Consider the following 18,535-nt stretch of genomic DNA (forward strand, 5'->3'; position numbering starts at 1 on the left):
AAAAGAGAAGAAGAAAAAAGAGAAGAAGAGAGATAGAGAAGGGGCACTTGTGGGAGAAGCTTTGAAAGAAGAGAATGGTTGGAGTGCTTAAAACAGCCACCCAACTCCTTAATTTATTTACATAATTTCCTAATTGTAAAAGAACTTTAATGCTTACATTGGCAATAAAAGATAAGATTAAAATAAAACTAATCCTAGATAAGATAGAATAAAACTTATCCTACTAGGAAAGCTGATCCTAATCAATTAAATCTATGTACATCTTAGGGTGTCACACGACTACTCTTAATGTGGGGTCCATAGTTTCCTACAGAGGAGATATGAATTGCAGCTTGATTATCACAATATAGCTTCATAGGAGTGTCAATCAAGTACCCCATTTCCTCTAGGAGATGCTTCAACCACACTAGTGTTAGACAGTTTTGTATGCCCTTAGCTTCAATCAGAATGATGTACTTTATGAGTTTATTGTAAATGAATAAAAGTGCATATTTGATTCATGTTCCTTTGGTATGTTTCTGTGTAATACCCTTAAACTGGACACCTGATGAGACTCGTGTTAATTTAGAATGTTCACAGCCAGTGGGTCGGTCTAGGGAGACCTATCCTGATAAGGCTGATACTGTGGTGCCACCAAGTCGGTTGGGGTGGCCTGTCTCAGCTGCCAGGGTGAAACCCTAGGCACATATAGTGTAGGATTATTTGAATCTTTGAACTGGACCAGATTTCCAGTATTGCCCTGGACCTTGGAGATTAATGGGCAAAACTGGAAAGTTACACTCGACCCCTAGACTCGATTATGATACTGCACTAGGTGTCGGATTGGGCTGTCTTTGATGTACCAATCAGTGAGATCCTTAGCGGGGGTCAAAACCTGGGTATGTTGGGACAGTTTGAGAATTCATCTGAGTGGGTGATCATGGTGACAGGATCAGCCCCTTTGTCGGACAAAGGTAATGATCGGGGATGCACTCTTACTGATGGAAACCAAGACTGCCGGCAGCCGATTTCAATCGTTGAGATTTGTTTTGCAAAGTATATTTTATATAAGATATAAAAGTATATATATTATGGTTTCTAAAAGGTTTGCAATAAGGTTTTAATTCCCGGGATCCATATAAGTAGAGAGTGCAACACTGTTCCTTGCAGCCGAGGGAGAGGTCCTCTCTTGTCGGGCAGTGTATGATCATTATGGGCTGAGAGGTTATGTGTAAGACCATTGAGGGTAATACCTGATGGGCTAATCTTGCATCTGCCCAGTCCCTGGGTGTTACAAGGTGGCTTGGCCCAGGGACCACTTAGGGTAAGTGTTGGGCCCATAGAGCCCATTTGATGGGTTTCAGGGGGTGCACTGTCCATAACAGTGTATTCGGCCAGGCCTTGTAACAAAGGCTGGGCGGAACCCATGTGGCTGATGTGTAAATCAATGCTTGGGTCCCACGCCACACAAGGAAGCCCAACTGGGCAGCAGTTAGGAAGGTTAAGTGAGCACATAAGCTTAATGGGCCTAAAGCCCATTTCGAACTGGGCTATTTAATTAGTTAATTATGGGGCGAATTCTGTGATGGATTAGCAGATAGGATAGAGTCTTGACCCTATCCACTCAGAGAGTCCAGATCTGAATGTGATTCAGATCTAGAAACCTCCTAATGAGATTAGGAGAAATCTAATCTAATCTGCAGATAAGATAAGGGTTTATCCCTATCACCTAAAGAGAGGGCTGATCCAAATATGATTTGGATAAGTAGCTCCTAATTAGATTAGGAGCTGATCTTTTAGGTTAACAAAAGAAGGAGGGGGCGGCAGCCTTTAGAAGACACACATCAGATCCTCTTCAGAGCTGAAATCACAGAAGAAAGAATTAAGCAACCCTGCAGAATTCTTTCTTGCCGCCTCCCTGTTCTTGCCACCCTATTTGCCAGTTCGATCTCCAGTTGTGGGAGAAGTCAAGATTCGATCTTGACATCAGTTCTTTGAGAAAGAATTGATAGGAAGCTGTGCTCACGTGTCATCCTGCTGATTCTTGCGAAGGACAGAGTTCTTGGAGAAGAACACTGTTGATTCTGCTCCATTCTACATTGCGCCATGTTCAGTGGGAGCAGTCTTTGGATCCTTCCTTGGGTGTGAACACCTCCATTGGGAGATATTACTTCTCCGTATCAGGTATAATCCTCTCCTACTCCTTTTGGTTCAGATCTGGTTCAGTTTATGGTTCAAGATTAATCCTTGAAAATATGATTTTCTAAATAGGGAATGCGATTCCCAGTTGAAGGAAGAGAAAAATTTTTGAAATTCGCCCCCTTATTTCGCAAGATATGGGTGCCCATACGATGGATCTCTCATCCCTTCAACTAGCTCACATGTTGTGTGTTCCATGGCTCTATATTCAGCCTCTACACTACTTATTGCTACCACAATTTGCTTCTTACTCTTCCATTCACTAAGTTGCCACCAAGAAAGTGCAATACCCTGTAGTGGGCCTTCTGTCAAATATGGAACCAGCTCAATCAGCATCTGTGTATCCCTCCATCTCAAGAGTCAAGACTTCCTCCACTCTTATATAACAAACCACGACCTGGAGCTTCCTTCAAGTACCGTACAATCCTTAGAACCGCCTCCCAATGTGGAATTCGAGGATTCTACATAAATTGACTCACTACACTAACTGCAAATGAGATATCGGGTCGAGTGATTGTTAGGTAATTCAGCTTACCTACCAACCTTCTATACCTTCCAAGATCTTCAAACTCTTCACCTGCATCACTACTCAACTTAACATTCGGTTCCATGGGTGTTTCAGCTGGTCTAGCTCCTAATAATCTTGTTTCCTCTAGCAGATCAATGACATATTTCCTCTGGCATAGATTAATACCATTCTTGGACCTCGCTACTTCTATCCCTACGAATTATCTTAATTTGCCAAGATCCTTTGTCTAGAAGTGATTATGCAAGTAAGTCTTCAACTTGTCAATCCCTAGTTTATCATTGCTAGTGATAATAATATCATCTACATATACCACCAATAGGATATTCCCAGCACTAGACTCATAGTTGAATACAAAATGGTCAACTTGGCCCTATTTCATGCCAAACTTCTTCACCACTTCACTAAATCTACCAAACCATGCATGGGGGGATTGTTTGAACCCATAAATAGCCTTCTTAAATCTACATACCTTATCACCCTCCCCCTGTGCAACAAATGCTAGTGGTTTCTCCATGTACACTTCCTCAAGGAGATCACCATATAAGAAGGCGTTCTTGATGTCAAGCTGAAACAAGGGCCAATCATACATAGCAGCAACAGAGATCAAAACACGAATGGAACCAATTTTGGCAACAGGGGAAAAGGTGTTTGTGTAATCGATACCATACAATTGTGAATAACCTTTGGCAACTAACCGAGATTTCAATCGTTCAACACTCCCATCAGGCAAATATTTAACAGTGTACACCCACTTATAGCCTACAACATGCTTGCCAGGCGGAAGAGTGGTGAGGTCCCACGTATGAGTACAAGCCAGGGCCGAAAGTTCTTCCTCCATTGCTTGGCACCACTTTGGAGAAGTGAGAGTTTCCTGGACATCCTTTGGAACAGAGACAAAGGATAACATAGAAACAAACTAGCGATGGGAAGCCAAAAAGTGAGATATAGAAACATAATTGGAGATGGGGTGAAGAGTGCAACTGCGTTTACCTTTCCACAAAGCAATGGGAAGATCAAGGTCAGAAACAAGGGGTGGGAACAACTATCGGATCTGTTGACAGCGATGAAGCTAGAGGAGGAGCCAGTACCTGAGAATGCGTATACACTTGCCGGATGGGTGGTCGTTTAGCAGGAAGTTGCACTGGAGGCAAAGATTTTGTCACAACTAGGACAAGAGGAATGGGGTCCTCAACAGGAATTGGAAGAGGAGATGATAGTGATGGAAACAAAGAAACACCCGACCTAGAGAAAAAAGGAACAAACTCAAAGATTATAACATCAGGACACACAAAAGAACGCCGGGAACTGGATTATAATATACCCTTTTTGAGTCTGGAATAGCTAAGGAAGATACACTTAGTGGATCGAGCATCTAACTTGTCCATTCCAGGCCCAAGATTATGAACAAAACACACACACACCCAAAAACTCTGGGAGTAAGAGGAAAAGGAAACAAAGTAGGAAACAAAATGGAGAATGGAGATTGACCTTCAAGGATAGACATGGGCATGCGGTTAATAAGGAAGCAAGATGTAAGCACAACACCTGCGGTTAATAAGGAAGCAAGATGTAAGCACAACACCACTCCAAAAGTGTTTGGGAACATTCATATGATGTAAGAGGGACCGAGCAATTTCCAAAAGGTGACGGTTTTTTCTATCAACCACCCATTTTGTTGAGGGATGTAGGTACACGAGATTTGATGGATAATGCCATGTTTTTCCATATACTATTGAAATGGTGTGTAAAAATACTTGTGGCCATTATCAAAACGAAGAATTTTAATGTGTACACCAAATTGATTGCAGATCTCAGCATAAAATTTTTGGAAGATAGAAAACAATTCACTCCTTTCTTTCATAAGGTAAAGCCATGTTATCTTTGAATAATCATCAACAAAAATTACAAAATACTTGTAACCATTATAAGACACTATTCTATTTGGACCCCAGATGTTCGAATGGACTAAAGAAAAAGGACTCGACATACGACTATCAACTCTAGGACTAAACACGAGGATGCTTCCCAAACTGACACGACTCACAATTCAAAGTAGAAAGATGACTCAACGATGGAACAAGTAACTGAAGAGCTTTAAGAGATGGATGACCAAGTCTGCAATGCCACTGAAGAGGAGAAAGAGATGTTTAAAGGGCTGTTGTCGAACCACCTCCATCAAGGTAATACAATCTACCAGCTTCATGCCCTCCACTAATCTTCATGCCCCTTGTTTTGCAAGCCCTCACTACCAAACTCTTAGCAGGTCTAGGTACCTACTGAAAGGTAATACATAGATTCCTAATCAGCTCCTTGATCTTTCTTAGCATGTCTCTTTAGAAAAATGAACCCTCCAGATTGTTCTGCAACTATCTAAGTCAACTTTTGAATGAATCCCCCTCAATAATGACGTTCCTGTAGTTTGGGGATTTTTCCCTTCATAGACCCAAAAGAACTGCTATTAATTCTGCTCTTGTTGAATCCCCCACTGCTATGGGCTCTGAAAAAATAGCCATAATGTGACCTGCATTATTTTTTGGCCCTTACAACCCCAGAGCTCCTAGGATTGCCTAAGCTGCAATCATCAAAATTCAGCTTGAGATAAAGTGGAGGGGGGGGGGGGGCATCATTCAGTAATTAATTGCAATAACAACCTTGACAGAAACCTTTTTGAGATCCTAAGCTCGTTCCTCACTCTTCACTTTACACAAAATACACCAGTTTGGGGACAAACACAAATAAGGTCTCTTCTTTTGCAGGTTTTCCAAAGTATTGATCTTACCAAAATAAGCTTCCCAAAAGAAAACAATTATTTTAAGAGGAATTGGCCTTGACCAGATTTCTTTAACAAGGAAAACCCAAGAAGAAGGGGTGGAACAAGGGATTTAAAGAAAGAGGCACAAGTGAAGGAGCCACTCGAAATTAGAGTCCAAATTCTTTTATCAGGTCTAGGGGGATCAAAAAATACAAACTCTAGAAGAAGCAAAAACTCAAAAACACAAGTAGATTCATCATCCCTTAAACCTCTACGAAACCCAAAGTCCCAGTTCAAAGCCAACAGGAGAACCGAGGGGAAGGAACCTTGAGACAAGTTTCTTTTTAAAGAGGAAGATAGAACGGAGGGAAGGGAAACGGTCTTTTAGGGGTTGAGTACCCACCCAAACATCTTCCCAAAAGAGGACTGAATTTCCAAAGCATATGCCATACCTTACAAAGTTGAGGAATTTAGGGAGAGTGCTAGAAATTTCCTCCCAATGTGTTGTGGGCAAAGCCCTTTGGGATACCCTAGCATCGCAACCAGATTAAAAACAGCTGTGGATACCATTCACCATTTCATGCCATAACCTCTCTTTCTAAAGGTCGCCTCCAAATCCATTTGCCTAGAAGAGCTTCATTCTTACTACATTCCCTAACCCTAAGCCCCCTTCTATTTTACTTTGGATCACCATTTCCCACTAATCAAGTGATCTTTTTTCTCTTCCCCAGGCTCCCATGACAAATCCCTATCAATTTTTCTAACCTCTTAGCCGGCTCCCTGTTAGGTATCCTAAAGACTTACAAGAAGTAGATTGGCAGGTTGGCTAATGTTACTTTAATCAAAGTTACTCCTCCCCCCCCAAAGATACATAGTTTCTCTTCCATGCTGCCAATCGTTTTTCAAACTTTTCCACCACAGGGTTCCAAAACCTACTTTCCTTTGGGTTAGCACCTAGGGGAAGTCCTAGATAAGGCCACTGCGACCAAGTGCAATCTAAACAGGTTGCAGTAGACTCCATCTCCCCTCTATTCGTGTTTATCTCCACCACACAACTCTTCTCAAAATTGATTTTCAGAATTGAAGCCCTCTATAAAAGAATTATTAGATTCTTCAGATTTCCCACCTTCATCAAATTACAAACCTCACAAAATATTATAACGTCATATACACAGTGAAGATGAGTAACTAGAATTCTCTCTCTACCTATTCTCCACCCTCTTATTGACCCAGCCCTGTTTGCTTCTGATAAGAGTCTACTAAAAGCATCAACAACTAGTGTGAATAAGAAAGGCGACAGAGGATTTCCTAAAAATCTTGCATTCTTTCTTCCCAAACACACCACAACATAGATTCTATGATACATGCCCAAAGGATTTTACCTCTCTTCTTTGTACTGAAAACGAAAAAGACCTTGAAAATCCACTTTTTTTCGTTCAGTACAGAGGAAGTTGAGATGAGATTGATGTTTGATGGCAGCTCTTTTGGAAATCCTGGTGAGGCAGGTATTGATGGGGTGCTTTAGCAGAGGGATGGTAATATTTTGTGAGCTTTTAGTGGCATAGGTATTGCTGACTTCACAAAATCTGAAGTTTTCATTGTCTTAATTGCTTTTCAGATATCTAAACAGATGAACCTCTCTTCTTTAGCCACTGTGGGTGATTTGGCAAACACTATTAGTTGGCTAAGGGAGAGGAATTGCAGTCCTTGAAGATTAGCTTATTTCTTGGAAGAAGCTAGAGACTTGTTATCCCTGTTTCATCATAGCCTAAGATGGATTCCCGAGTAACTTAACATGTAGGTTGATGGGTTATCTAAGGTGGGTGTACTTGGGGACACTTTGTATATTGCTAATACTTTGCCCATGCAAAGACTTTTGGTGTGTGCTTCTTCTTTGAGGTTTAAAATGTCCCTAATTTTCCTAATATTTCCACAACATATTTCCATTTTCATTGGTAGTAACACAAATTTAACAGTCGACATACTCCCCAATGAACACTACCAACACTGTGGATATAAGAGATAGTTTCCACAACATATTTCCATTTCCACTTCCATGGGTAGTGTCATGAAATTTTACTGGAATCAACATATTCCCTAGTGAACACTACCAGCATTGTAGAGTATGAGAAAAGTATTATAATATAAGTTGGTGACAATATTGTAGGTATGTGGAGTAACAGTGTTATTGCCCGCCTAACTTACATGGTTACCACTTTGAGCTAGCTAAATATTCATTTCAAACATGAAGTTAAATATTAATTTTTGTTGTGTAATAGATTATTCTGGTTGATCTATTACAACATTTACATTTTCTGAGTTTAAATTTTGTTTTAACTCATTCTATTGCAAAGCTCTGAATCTTAAGGTTTATAAGGCAACTTCAGAGCTTATTCTTTTGTCTATAACCTTAGTTTCTTAGCTTTGTGTAATGATTTGGAACTAGATAATAATTTAAAAAGGTGCCCATGCTTCTTTTATCATTTCATGCAATATCATTTTATATTTTGCATATTTATAATGTTTCCACCATGTCTATAATTTTTAGAATATTTCCATACAACATTTCCAACATGTTTCTTATATTTGGACGACCGACATTTCCACCGACATCAACATTTTAAACCTTGCTTATTTTTGCTGCTTTTGTACACCCCTCATTTATATTATCTGTTTTACTTTTAAAGTTTTAATACAATACTTCATAGTACCTTTCTCACAAAAAAAAAAGAAAAAGAAAAAGTGGCCTTGAAAATACTTCTCAAATCATCAAGGGAAGACCACTTACACCCAAATGGAGAAAAGAAGTGTTTTCAGATAGCAAATACATAGTTGCAGGAGATTATCAGATGGAGAGTATTTTCAACTCTAGCTTTACATAAACATGAAAAGGACAGATACCACCTGCACCCAAATTGTGCATTCTTTTCTGCATTTTGCAAGTTACTAGTTATTCCAGTTCTTTTTTATGTGATGTGTGCTAGGTAGAAAATGGATACTTAGAATAGCATGTTCATACTATCCAAAGATTTTATTTACAAAATAACAGGTACGAAGTGGAAATTATTGGCAATAATTTTCCAAAATGACCTCAAGGATGTATAAAGACATGGAATCAACACCAAAAACTAGGATTCCATTGATTCTATGTATAAATACAATAACAGGGTTGAATAGGAACTATTTGAGTTTGATTTTCAGAAGGCATAAAAAATTGTTTGGAAGCAATGTGTTACTACCATTGTTGAGCAGAAAAGAAGAAGAAGAAGAAGAAGAGAGAAGAGGTTGCAGGCTTAAGGCCTCAAAAGAACTACTTCATGCGAGTGAAGCATTTGTATTTATACTATACTGGCCGTACAACACAAAAGGACTACAAAATTACAAAAATACCCCTGCGGGCACTAAACCTGCGTACAGTACATATAATACACCTGTCAACACTCCCCCTCAAGTTGGAGCATAGATATCAATCATGCCCAACTTGTCATAGAGACCTTGGTGTCTGGAATGATTTAGCCCTTTTGTAAAGATGTCTGCTAGTTGGTCTTCAGAGCTGATGTATGGAGTGCATACTTCGCCTGTGATGATTTTCTCTTTGATAAAGTGCTTGTCAACTTCAATGTGCTTTGTTCTATCATGTAGTACCCGGGTTGGCAGCGATACTTATAGCTGCCTTGTTGTCACAGAGAAGAGTCATGGGTTTGTCAACTGGAAAACCCAACTCTCCCAATAGATTCTTTATCCACATACCTTCGGCTACTCCGTGTGCCATTGCACGGTACTCAGCTTCAGCACTGGATCTAGCTACCTTGGTTTGCTTCTTACTCCTCCAAGTAACAAGGTTCCCTCCAACAAAGGTGCAGTAACCACTAGTAGACCTTCTGTCACTTTGAGATCCGGCCCAATCTGCATCTGTGTAAATTTCAATTCTCAAATGTCCATGTTTCTGGAATAGTAAGCCAGCACCCGGGAACTTCTTAAGATACCGTAGTATTCTCTCCGCTGCTTCAAGATGAGTGGACCTAGGTGCATGCATGAACTGGCTGAGGACACCAACAGCATATGCTATGTCTGGACGAGTCATAGAAAGGTACAACAATCTTCCTACAAGCCTCTGAAATTTCTTCACATCCTTAAGAGGTTCACCTTGGCTGTCACTTAACTTATGGTTGGGGTCAATGGGAGAGTCAGCTAGTTTAACCCCAATCTTTCCAGTGTCCTTAAGCAAGTCTAGGACATATTTCCTTTGGGAGATGAAGATACCCTTTTTTGATCGGGCAACCTCAATTCCAAGGAAGTATTTGGCGGGTCCTAGATCTTTCACTTTGAACTGAGTGGCAAGGAAGCCCTTCAAACTTTGAATTTCATCCTCCCAGTCACCAGTAACAATTATGTCATCCACATATACTATTAGGGCAGCCATTTTACCTTCTACCCTTTTTACAAACAGTGTGTGATCTGACTGACATTGCTTGTATCCCCTCTGCTGAACTGCAGTATGAAATCTGCTAAACCAAGCTCTTGGTGATTGCTTCAGCCCATATAAAGACTTCTTTAACTTGCATACTTTATGTTCACTTCCTTGAGCCAAAAAACCCGGGGGTTGAACCATATAAACTTCCTCTTCAAGGTCACCATTCAAGAAGGCATTCTTGATGTCGAGCTGATGTAGATCCCAATTCAGATTGGCAGCAAGAGAGAAAAGTACTCTAATAGAGTTCATTTTGGCAACAGGGGCAAAGGTTTCTGTATAATCAACTCCATATACTTGAGTAAAACCCTTTGCCACTAAACGAGCTTTATACCTCTCCACAGTTCCATCAGCCCCATGCTTAACAGTGAACACCCATTTACATCCAACTGGAACCTTACCCTTAGGGAGATCAACAAGTTCCCACGTGCCATTCTTATGAAGAGCATCAATTTCTTCCTTCATGGCATTTATCCATTCTGGTACTGAGAGAGCTTCTGCCACATTCTTGGGAAGGGTACTGTCAATGGAGATAAGGAAGGCACGAAATGAAGGTGAGATGTTCTCATAGGAGACAAAGTTGGAAATGAGGTGTTTAGTGGTGCACAACCTAACACCTTTCCTGTGAGCAATAGGAAGGTCAAGATCATTAGCAACAGGGAGGTCAGGACTATCATGGGGAGTCAAGTTACCTGAGAGAGTATGATCTTCCCCCGAGGAGTTTGATGGCACTTGAGGTACAGCTTCTGAATTCTCCACAGCTCTTGAACTTGGTTGGCCTTTATGACGACGAGAAAAGACACGGAAAGGTGGAGGATCAGGAAGAGAAGGTGGAGAAGAAGAAGGATTAGGAAGAGGAGGAAGCTGAACCAGTTTCTCCTCATGCCTACACTCACCCTGAGGAGAAACAGGAAAGAAAGGCTCATCTTCAAAAAAGGTAACATCCATGGAGACATAGAATCTCCGAGAAACAGGATCAAAGCAACGATACCCTTTCTGAGAGAATGAGTAGCCAAGAAATATGCACAGGATAGCACGAGAGTCCAATTTCCCCCGGGTGGGAGAAAGGTTTTGGACAAAGCACCGACAACCAAAAACACGAGGAGGGATAGAAAGAAGAGGGGCCTTAGGAAAGAGAAGCTGATGTGGGGCTTTGTACTCTAACCAACGAGAGGGCATTCGGTTAATGAGGTATGTAGAACAAAGGACAGCCTCAAGCCAAAAACGTTTGGGAACATTCATGTGGAGTAGTAAACCCCGTGCCACTTCAAGGAGGTGTCGGTTCTTCCGTTCAGCCACACCATTTTGTTGCGGCGTACGGGCACAAGAGCTCCGATGAAGAGAGCCATGTGAAGCAAAGAACTCCGTGAGGTCACTATGAAAAAACTCTTTTGCATTGTCTGACTGAAATATTTGAATCTCGGCTTGAAATTGGGTGAAGACCATCCGCTGAAAATCTTGGATAATTTTTGGTACTTCCTCACGGGTTCGCATTGGATATACCCAAGTATATCTGGAATAATCGTCAATGAAGGTAATGAAGTACTTGTAGCCACTCTCAGAAGGTAAAGTAACAGGGCCCCACACATCAGAATGCACAATGTGAAAAGGAAACTCAGATTTACTATTTCTTTGAGGAAATTGAGTTCTACAATGCTTGCTTAACTGACACGTTTGATAAGAAAAATTAGAACCAGACATTGACTTACACAGTTATGGGAAAACCAATTTCAAGGTCTCAAAAGACAAATGACCCAGACGACAGTGCCACAAGTACATTTTACTCTTTTTGAACTGACTCATAGACTCTGTAACATGAAGGCCAGCCGTATTCTCCACCATGTAGAGTCCATCAACCATACGTCCCCTACCAATCGTCCTCCCCGAGGCCAGATCCTGAATCACACAATGGGTAGGGAAAAAGGTCAAATAACAGTTTAAGGAATTTGTAACACTACTGACTGAGAACAAATTCATAGGGAATTTTGGAACATGAAGAACATCAGAAAGAGTAAGGCCGAGGGGAAGAGAGAGAGTTCCTTGACCAGCTATGGAAGTGTATGATCCATCAGCTAGTCTCACTTTATCTCTTCCGGAAAGAGGGTGATAAGTTTGAAAGTAAGAGGACATACCAGTCATGTGTTTTGACGCTCCATAATCGATGATCCATGGAGAGTCAAGGTTGTGTGAAGAGGCATGGAAAGCTGTGGCAGGATTACCTGATATGGATGCAAAAGAGGTGGTGGGAGGAGCATCCATCTGGCGAATTGCTCTACCATAAAGCTCCAAATGGTCACAGTAGCTATGTTGGCTATGTAGTGTTTGAGTCAAAGTAGAAGTGGAGGACTGATTCTCCCGAGTAACCATATTGGCCATGTGGTGTTTCTTGATACCTTGTTGCCTGGGTTTTCTAATTACATCTGAGCCTTGCTTCTTAGGTAAATCCTGAGCCCACTTTGGTTTCCCATGGAGATCCCAACAAGTATCTTTGGTGTGCCGGGGCTTTTGACAATTAGTGCACCACAATCTTTCCTTATTCATGATTCTAGGTTTAGAAGTACTCGAAACAAAGGCACACTGCCTTACAGAGCTGTTACAGTCCACAACTAGGCACTTGATGATTTTCGGTTTCACAGAGAACCAAACACAAACACTGCAGGTGCAGTGCTAGTTTGTATGACCTACCCTTTGTAGGAGTCCACAGAACAACATACGAACACTGCACTTGCAGTGTAACCAGGTCTAAATGACCTACAATTTTACAACCTTCATGCAGCTTCTCAGTAGGAACAGCAATACAAGTGCTGATATCCACACCTAATCGGTAGGAACAGCAATACAGCAATACAGCAATACAAGTGGTGGTTCACCACACCTAATCGGCTGATATCCACTTTCTAGGGCAGCCGAACAGTCACTTAGGGTTTAGGGTTCAACAACAGTCCCTTAGAGAGCTGAATAGAGCAGCACACAGTCGAAGGAGGGAGAAAAAGAAAACCGAACAGTCCCTACTCAGATTTTAGGACATTTACAGTCCATCAAAAGAGGGCAAGAAGAGAACCATAAACAGAGAAACTTCAGTTCAGTACCCAGATCACCCGAACTGTGAATAGGCAGTACACTCATGGACCTAATCTTCTCTGCAGGCCAGAACCCTTCTTTGTACATCTAGGATGTTTTTCCACAGTCTTCTTAGCCAAACAACCCCAGAAAACATGTAGCAGAACTCTTTTCTGCGCTAGGAAGTTGAACAGTCAGCTCTCTTGTAGCAGAACCATACTCGGCAGAGGAGATTAACCGCAGCATTAGAGAATGCTTCCTCTTCCTTGTCTTCGAGCATCAGGACCATAGTTCCTACGCAGCAGTGAAGAGAGACCTCAGCTGGTTGTTTTCCAGGTCTAGTCGGTCCTGCTCTGATACCATGTTGAGCAGAAAAGAAGAAGAAGAAGAAGAGAGAAGAGGCTGCAGACTTAAGGCCTCAAAAGAACTGCTTCATGCGAGTGAAGCATTTGTATTTATACTATACTGGCCGTACAACACAAAAGGACTACAAAATTACAAAAATACCCCTGCGGGCACTAAACCTGCGTACAGTACATATAATACATCTGTCAACAACCATAAACTAGGATGCCACTTGAGTCCTGCTATAAACACAACAGGGATGAAAGGAATTTGTTGTCTTTGATTTTAACAAGGCATCAAAGTTGATTTAGAGCAACACCACAAATAAGGATCCCAGTTGATTCATCCAACCTAACTTCACTTAGCTTTCTCCAAACTATCTATGCTTTAATCTTTCAGTTGCATGCCCCATTATGCCAGTTCACTATGCTTGGGTCCACATCTTCTGTTAGAAGGTGAACCTTACTGTATTAAACAACCTTCATTTAATTTTCACCCACCTTAACACTTTGGCCTTGAAGAAAGTGGGGGACTGGAGCTATTGTGTCATTTGCTATTGGATTGGGTAACGGTTTTTCTAGGTTTTGAAGATGTTCCTTAATCATCTTTATTCCTGATTTTTGGTAAATATGCAATCCCATGAATTCTTGGTCTGATAGAATTTGGATTTAGTAAATATGCAATCACATTGAATTCATGAATACATGGATTTGATATTAGCAGCTAGGAGTTCTTTATTAGATACTTGCTATAATCTAATTGCTAAGATTTCTAAGATACTTATGAAAGCAAATTAGTTGCAGGTTGCAACTTTAATATCCTTCGCTGAGTTATTTCTAAGATACAGATACTGCTTCAATATATGCATTTTAATGGCTGACATGGTTTTTGACTTTGACATTTCTTTCTTATTCATGGGGATGTTTCTTATATGCAGTATGTCTCTCTGTTATTCATTGGAATGTTGATTGTGATTTCTGTCCGAGGCTTTTTAACAAATCTAATGAAGGTACCATATCTTTGTCTTCCTTTTATTAGCTCTTTATGTTTAGTACAAAATAGAATCATATTTCTAGAAATTTGGTTTTCCATTGATAAAAAAAATTGGTTTTTCTTGCTTAATTAAATATATTTTCACCATTCAACTGATCCATATCACGAAAGGCAAGTTTCCTAAAGTGAAACCATAGACACAGTCCTTATGATATCATTGTGTAAGTATTATCACCAGATGAGTATATTTAATAGGAGAAACATATTTCAAGGATGAAGTAAGAATTTTCAAATGAGTTGGTTGTTATGAATCTGAGATGGGTAATAATGAGAAGTGTTTTGAATAGCAACTGAGGTCTTGTGGCTGCATGCAGTTCTTTTTTGCAGTTTCCAGAGTTGGAAGTGGATCATCTACCAATGTTGTACTTTTCCTCTCAGAAATCATGGGAATGTATTTTGTATCTTCGATCCTACTGATAAGGAAAAGCTTAGCAACCGAATACAGGTATTATCATAATTTCTATTGGATGAACCTCTTGCCTACTTATACCATGTTAGCATGAGCAGTTTTAATAAGTTCTTCATTATTACTGTGAAGTTTCACAACTTTGGTAATTCAATATGCTCAATAATGATTACTCCGAAGTTTCATTTTTCCCTTTCTATTTGGAACATGTGGTGATACTCTATATGGCAATCTATGTTTGTGGAGTGTGGTTTGCGGTTTCTTCCCTGAAAGAAACCTCAAGATTTCAGAATAGTCTTATTGATGCAGGAGAAAAGACTTCAAGATTGTAAATTTCTGAATCCTTTAGGCATTTTTTTTTTATTTTTATACATTATTTTGTCCATTTTACATATTTTTGTGGGATCCAACCTATTAGTTTGATTTGTTTAATAGTTTAGTTGTGTTTAAAAATTAAGTGATTGATAAAGTGGTTTAGGAGTGCAAAAATGTGAGGATAATATTGGAGTAAGTTTTGCTGTGTGATTTTTGGTGAGTGATTCCTAAAGCCCCAAAGTCATTCTAAGAACCCTAGGAGTGCTTCCTATTATTTTCTTCTTTTTCTCTTTTTCTGTTCTCTCCTTTTGCAAGTTTTCATAGCTCAGTCACTAACATCCATCAAAGACTTGGAAGAAGTCATCATAAGCCACTCATAAAAAAAAATAAAAAAAATAAAAAAATCCCACCATAAGCCATAGCTGAAATTTGATCCAGGTGACTCTTAATTTTCTTTAATTCTCAACCAGTGTTAGCAATGCAGTGAGGGGTGATGACTAATCATTTTGGCCTCTAGTGAATGTGGTGACTAGCTGATGCCTAGCACTGACTAGTCAATAAAAAAAGATAAGTTCTAAATTTATTTTAAGGAACCTAGGAATAGCTCCAATAGGTGATAGCATGAGAGAAAGTAGACTAAGATGGTTTTGTCACATGGGCTTCTTTGTAAATCAGCTTATCTACTGTGAAGACATTTTTGTACTTATTCGCTTTCAATAGGCTAGAAATGCTAGGGGCAGACCAAAAGGACATGGGTAGAAGTAGTAAAAAATGATTTAAGCACTCATAATTCAACAATTGATATGACATTAAACAGAATGAAATGGCAAAACAGGATTCATGTAGCCTACCCCATATAGTTAGGATAAGGCTTAGATGATGATGATGATGATGATGCAATCTCATAAATAAGTTAATTTAGATTATAACCATGCAAGTAGGAACAATATTGACCATTTAGGGGGTTTTTGGTAAAGTGATGTTGCATTGTTGTTGCATTTTGAGTTGATCAATACAAATTTATGAGAAATATGTGTTACCACATCATATATGAGTGTCATTTCAATTAGAAAAATGCATATCTGAGAAGCATCAATTTGACGCTTTAGGTAAATATAGCAATTTATATTGATTAACTCAAAATGTTTTCAAAACGTTTCAAGTAGAAAAATCTCTCGCTCACAAATTTGTATTGATCAACCCAAGATGCAACGCAATGGCAACACAACACCACTACATGAAACACCCAATTAATTTGCAATGTTTGTTTTGCAAAGAGTGTAACCGTGACTGTTTGATATGCCCTTTGTGCCAACATTATACTAGCAGACCACCAATTCAAAGAGAACTTGAAAGAACTCCCCCACCGCCTTCTTTATTTTATTCCCTTTTTTCTATTTTATATACTATCAGCCAATCCTGTTCCATCAGAAATGTTTAATGCAACAGTATAAATATAGCAAAATTCAAATATATTCTATATTATTTCAAATAATTAAAGATACTGACAAACAAATAAAGTCTTAAACTGACTTTATGGTTTACTAGGATAAGTAGTCATTAATTGACTAGTCAACCTAGTCAAGGCATTGTCATCCAATGATCCTAGGTGACCACATTAATGAGTATCAATAGGACAATAGACTAGTTAGTGGTGCAGTCAGTCTTGCCCTCAACTGACTAGTCGGTCAAGTGGTCAATGACTGGCCGATGCTTTGATAGTACTGTTCTTAACCTTCACAAACTTTCTGTATCAAGAGAAATTTCTTTCTCTAAATCATCCCTATCACACCATGGTGGAAATCAGATTTTGTTTAGTCATCCCCCATATTTATGCCTCTCTTCATCCCAATGAAAGGAGCCAATCCTATGAATCACATAACTGCCACTTTCATACTTTAGCTCAAAGAAACCAACTCGTAAACTACTTAACCAATGACTGAAATTTTAAGCACAAGTAATCTATAACTATACAAATCAAAGTAATATGTCAGACCCGGCAAACAGTAGCTACCAGAATACCCTTACTATCTAAAAATACACATACTATATATATATAACTCCAAAAATTCAAATATTGGTTTCTTTGATCCTACATTATATGCTGCCCCCAGTTAAAAAGGAGAAAAACCTAGTCATTGATCTTCAAAGAATTGGAGGATCAAAGGTTGATTCTCTCCGTGGATAAAACAAATTTAATTAGGAAACTCCAAAGCTTCTTCAACAACCTTGGAATGTAGAGTAGGCTTCTTGCATGTAACCAGAAAAGAATCTTTATCAATATATGCTGGAAAGTAAATCAGATTGAACTTGTCTTCAAATTATTTTTTTCTTCTCTTCATTTTTCAAACTTAAGACATCATTCTCATAGCTGTGTTAATAAGATCATCAATACCCTTAACCTCTTGCACAATTAATTTTTGTGATTTTCAGCCTTTCTCAGACTAACATCAGTGGCCAGTTTATCTTTTGGTAAATCTTTGACATAGAGTGAAAATGATGAATTCCTAGGATGAATGTGGTAGATGAAGAAGGGGAATGGTAGATCTGAATTGTGTGAAACAGATATTAATATCCAAATAGAAGTGAAAGAGAAGAAATAAATATTGCACCTAGAGAGAGAGAGAGAAGGTACACTGTTGTCCACAGTTAACTTTAAGCCATTTTTCCCCATTCATCTTAAAGTTTCAATTCAAAGGTGCCAGCTAGCCTTCCAGTAAGGTCTCTAGCTGGTTGTAGTGGGACCAGGGATTGAGTCCTGCCTTCACCCGGTTGGGGGATTCTAGGGGTTTTGAGGGAGGGCTACCCCCTGTGTGTAGCCCATTAACAAAAAAGTGTTTCAATTCCAATCGTTCTATTTATAGATTTAATACAAAGGCTCAGATCTACCTTTACAACTCCAATATGGGCTTCAAAGTTGACATAAAACAAATTTAACTACTTGAAAACTAACATAAACCTGTAAGTAACCGTGACCCATAAGGAATTAGACTTCTAAAATAACTCTAATCGCACTCCATGAATCCTAAAACTAAACAAATAAGAAACAACTCCAAGATTGACTTAGAGAAATAGGACCCAGAACCTGTTATAGACTGACAACACTGTCAGTTAAATGGTCAGTAGTCCCTGAAAATGCAAGATCTTAGTCTTGTTAGATAGATAACATGATAATCTATCTAAGAACACCAAAATCATCTGAAGCAGATAAGTTTTGACCCCTGAAAAATAGGCTGAAAGAAAAATAACAATTTCATCTTCCTTTAAGATGATGACCAACCATATTCTTCTGGCAATAATAAAACAGAAAGCAAATTTAAAAAAAAATACTAAATTACTAATATTAAAATCACCCAGAAGTCCAGAAATTATAAAATTGTCATTGGTTCAAGAATATGAAGAATCTTGATTCCATGCCCACATCAG

This window comes from Nelumbo nucifera, chromosome 1, assembly GCF_055504915.1.
Source record: "Nelumbo nucifera cultivar China Antique chromosome 1, China Antique-T2T, whole genome shotgun sequence".
NCBI classification, from domain to species: domain Eukaryota; kingdom Viridiplantae; phylum Streptophyta; class Magnoliopsida; order Proteales; family Nelumbonaceae; genus Nelumbo; species Nelumbo nucifera.